Raw genomic sequence first — 5,358 nt, 5'->3', positions numbered from 1 at the left:
TAAAAAACCAAACTTTTATAACAGCTAAACCAAACGTTTCCAATGTAAATTTCCACCTTTATATAGTGTAGAAAGGCATCCTGAAGCCTGGAAAGTCATTAATTTGATTGTCCAGTATATCCTTCATGAGATATTGCAACACTTAGAAAAAGTGTACAGCGCCAGCAGACAATGACTTTTCAGCACTAAAAAAACGAAACTTCATTAACAGCTAAACTAAACGTTTCCAATGTAAATTTCCACCTTTATATAGTGTAAAAAGACATCCTGAAGCCTGGGCAGTCATTAATTTGATTGTCCAATATTTCCCTTATGAGATAATGCCTCTCATAGCAAATGTGTACAGCGCGAGCTGAAAATGCATTTACAGCACTAAAAAACCAAACTTTTATAACAGCTAAACCAAACGTTTCCAATGTAAATTTCCACATTTATATAGTGTAGAAAGGCATCCTGAAGCCTGGAAAGTCATTAATTTGATTGTCCAGTATTTCCTTCATGAGATATTGCAACACTTAGAAAAAGTGTACAGCGCCAGCAGACAATGAATTTTCAGCACTAAAAAAACGAAACTTCATTTACAGCTAAACCAAACGTTTCCAATGTAAATTTCCACATTTATAGAGTGTAAAAGGGCATCCTGAAGCCTGGGAAGTCATTAATTTGATTGTCCAGTATTTCCCTTATGAGATAATGCCTCACATAGCAAATGTGTACAGTGCGAGCTGAAAATGCATTTTCAGCACTAAAAAACCAAACTTTTATAACAGCTAAACCAAACGTTTCCAATGTAAATTTCCACCTTTATATAGTGTAAAAAGACATCCTGAAGCCTGGGCAGTCATTAATTTGATTGTCCAGTATTTCCCTTATGAGATAATGCCTCACATAGCAAATGTGTACAGCGCGAGCTGAAAATGCATTTACAGCACTAAAAAAACAAACTTTTATAACAGCTAAACCAAACGTTTCCAATGTACATTTCCACCTTTATAAAGTGTAGAAAGGCATCCTGAAGCCTGGAAAGTCATTAATTTGATTGTCCAGTATTTCCTTCATGAGATATTGCAACACTTAGAAAAAGTGTACAGCGCCAGCAGACAATGAATTTTCAGCACTAAAAAAACGAAACTTCATTAACAGCTAAACCAAACGTTTCCAATGTAAATTTCCACATTTATAGAGTGTAAAAGGGCATCCTGAAGCCTGGGAAGTCATTAATTTGATTGTCCAGTATTTCCCTTATGAGATAATGCCTCACATAGCAAATGTGTACAGTGCGAGCTGAAAATGCATTTTCAGCACTAAAAAACCAAACTTTTATAACAGCTAAACCAAACGTTTCCAATGTAAATTTCCACCTTTATATAGTGTAAAAAGACATCCTGAAGCCTGGGCAGTCATTAATTTGATTGTCCAGTATTTCCCTTATGAGATAATGCCTCACATAGCAAATGTGTACAGCGCGAGCTGAAAATGCATTTACAGCACTAAAAAAACAAACTTTTATAACAGCTAAACTAAACGTTTCCAATGTAAATTTCCACCTTTATATAGTGTAAAAAGACATCCTGAAGCCTGGGCAGTCATTAATTTGATTGTCCAATATTTCCCTTATGAGATAATGCCTCTCATAGCAAATGTGTACAGCGCGAGCTGAAAATGCATTTACAGCACTAAAAAAACAAACTTTTATAACAGCTAAACCAAACGTTTCCAATGTAAATTTCCACCTTTATATAGTGTAGAAAGGCATCCTGAAGCCTGGAAAGTCATTAATTTGATTGTCCAGTATTTCCTTCATGAGATATTGCAACACTTAGAAAAAGTGTACAGCGCCAGCAGACAATGAATTTTCAGCACTAAAAAAACGAAACTTCATTAACAGCTAAACCAAACGTTTCCAATGTAAATTTCCACCTTTATATAGTGTAAAAAGACATCCTGAAGCCTGGGCAGTCATTAATTTGATTGTCCAGTATTTCCCTTATGAGATAATGCCTCACATAGCAAATGTGTACAGTGCGAGCTGAAAATGCATTTTCAGCACTAAAAAAACCAAACTTTTATAACAGCTAAACCAAACGTTTCCAATGTAAATTTCCACCTTTATATAGTGTAAAAAGACATCCTGGAGCCTGGGCAGTCATTAATTTGATTGTCCACTATTTCCCTTATGAGATAATGCCTCTCATAGCAAATGTGTACAGCGCGAGCTGAAAATGCATTTACAGCACTAAAAAAACAAACTTTTATAACAGCTAAACCAAACGTTTCCAATGTACATTTCCACCTTTATATAGTGTAGAAAGGCATCCTGAAGCCTGGAAAGTCATTAATTTGATTGTCCAGTATTTCCTTCATGAGATATTGCAACACTTAGAAAAAGTGTACAGCGCCAGCAGACAATGAATTTTCAGCACTAAAAAAACGAAACTTCATTAACAGCTAAACCAAACGTTTCCAATGTAAATTTCCACATTTATAGAGTGTAAAAAGGCATCCTGAAGCCTGGGAAGTCATTAATTTGATTGTCCAGTATTTCCCTTATGAGATAATGCCTCACATAGCAAATGTGTACAGTGCGAGCTGAAAATGCATTTACAGCACTAAAAAACCAAACTTATATAACAGCTAAACCAAACGTTTCCAATGTAAATTTCCACCTTTATATAGTGTAGAAAGGCATCCTGAAGCCTGGAAAGTCATTAATTTGATTGTCCAGTATTTCCTTCATGAGATATTGCAACACTTAGAAAAAGTGTACAGCGCCAGCAGACAATGACTTTTCAGCACTAAAAAAACGAAACTTCATTAACAGCTAAACTAAACGTTTCCAATGTAAATTTCCACCTTTATATAGTGTAAAAAGACATCCTGAAGCCTGGGCAGTCATTAATTTGATTGTCCAATATTTCCCTTATGAGATAATGCCTCTCATAGCAAATGTGTACAGCGCGAGCTGAAAATGCATTTACAGCACTAAAAAACCAAACTTTTATAACAGCTAAACCAAACGTTTCCAATGTAAATTTCCACATTTATATAGTGTAGAAAGGCATCCTGAAGCCTGGAAAGTCATTAATTTGATTGTCCAGTATTTCCTTCATGAGATATTGCAACACTTAGAAAAAGTGTACAGCGCCAGCAGACAATGAATTTTCAGCACTAAAAAAACGAAACTTCATTAACAGCTAAACTAAACGTTTCCAATGTAAATTTCCACCTTTATATAGAGTAAAAAGACATCCTGAAGCCTGGGCAGCCATTAATTTGATTGTCCAATATTTCCCTTATGAGATAATGCCTCTCATAGCAAATGTGTACAGCGCGAGCTGAAAATGCATTTACAGCACTAAAAAACCAAACTTTTATAACAGCTAAACCAAACGTTTCCAATGTAAATTTCCACCTTTATATAGTGTAAAAAGACATCCTGAAGCCTGGGCAGTCATTAATTTGATTGTCCAATATTTCCCTTATGAGATAATGCCTCTCATAGCAAATGTGTACAGCGCGAGCTGAAAATGCATTTACAGCACTAAAAAACCAAACTTTTATAACAGCTAAACCAAACGTTTCCAATGTAAATTTCCACCTTTATATAGTGTAAAAAGACATCCTGAAGCCTGGGCAGTCATTAATTTGATTGTCCAATATTTCCCTTATGAGATAATGCCTCTCATAGCAAATGTGTACAGCGCGAGCTGAAAATGCATTTACAGCACTAAAAAACCAAACTTTTATAACAGCTAAACCAAACGTTTCCAATGTAAATTTCCACCTTTATATAGTGTAGAAAGGCATCCTGAAGCCTGGAAAGTCATTAATTTGATTGTCCAGTATTTCCTTCATGAGATATTGCAACACTTAGAAAAAGTGTACAGCGCCAGCAGACAATGACTTTTCAGCACTAAAAAAACGAAACTTCATTAACAGCTAAACTAAACGTTTCCAATGTAAATTTCCACCTTTATATAGTGTAAAAAGACATCCTGAAGCCTGGGCAGTCATTAATTTGATTGTCCAATATTTCCCTTATGAGATAATGCCTCTCATAGCAAATGTGTACAGCGCGAGCTGAAAATGCATTTACAGCACTAAAAAACCAAACTTTTATAACAGCTAAACCAAACGTGTCCAATGTAAATTTCCACATTTATATAGTGTAGAAAGGCATCCTGAAGCCTGGAAAGTCATTAATTTGATTGTCCAGTATTTCCTTCATGAGATATTGCAACACTTAGAAAAAGTGTACAGCGCCAGCAGACAATGAATTTTCAGCACTAAAAAAACGAAACTTCATTTACAGCTAAACCAAACGTTTCCAATGTAAATTTCCACATTTATAGAGTGTAAAAGGGCATCCTGAAGCCTGGGAAGTCATTAATTTGATTGTCCAGTATTTCCCTTATGAGATAATGCCTCACATAGCAAATGTGTACAGTGCGAGCTGAAAATGCATTTTCAGCACTAAAAAACCAAACTTTTATAACAGCTAAACCAAACGTTTCCAATGTAAATTTCCACCTTTATATAGTGTAAAAAGACATCCTGAAGCCTGGGCAGTCATTAATTTGATTGTCCAGTATTTCCCTTATGAGATAATGCCTCACATAGCAAATGTGTACAGCGCGAGCTGAAAATGCATTTACAGCACTAAAAAAACAAACTTTTATAACAGCTAAACCAAACGTTTCCAATGTACATTTCCACCTTTATATAGTGTAGAAAGGCATCCTGAAGCCTGGAAAGTCATTAATTTGATTGTCCAGTATTTCCTTCATGAGATATTGCAACACTTAGAAAAAGTGTACAGCGCCAGCAGACAATGAATTTTCAGCACTAAAAAAACGAAACTTCATTAACAGCTAAACCAAACGTTTCCAATGTAAATTTCCACATTTATAGAGTGTAAAAGGGCATCCTGAAGCCTGGGAAGTCATTAATTTGATTGTCCAGTATTTCCCTTATGAGATAATGCCTCACATAGCAAATGTGTACAGTGCGAGCTGAAAATGCATTTTCAGCACTAAAAAACCAAACTTTTATAACAGCTAAACCAAACGTTTCCAATGTAAATTTCCACCTTTATATAGTGTAAAAAGACATCCTGAAGCCTGGGCAGTCATTAATTTGATTGTCCAGTATTTCCCTTATGAGATAATGCCTCACATAGCAAATGTGTACAGCGCGAGCTGAAAATGCATTTACAGCACTAAAAAAACAAACTTTTATAACAGCTAAACTAAACGTTTCCAATGTAAATTTCCACCTTTATATAGTGTAAAAAGACATCCTGAAGCCTGGGCAGTCATTAATTTGATTGTCCAGTATTTCCCTTATGAGATAATGCCT

The sequence above is a fragment of the Idiotropiscis lumnitzeri genome, unplaced genomic scaffold, assembly GCF_059441095.1.
Source record: "Idiotropiscis lumnitzeri isolate Australia: NSW breed Sydney's pygmy pipehorse unplaced genomic scaffold, RoL_Ilum_1.0 HiC_scaffold_178, whole genome shotgun sequence".
NCBI lineage: Eukaryota > Metazoa > Chordata > Actinopteri > Syngnathiformes > Syngnathidae > Idiotropiscis > Idiotropiscis lumnitzeri.
This window is presented reverse-complemented; position numbering follows the sequence as displayed.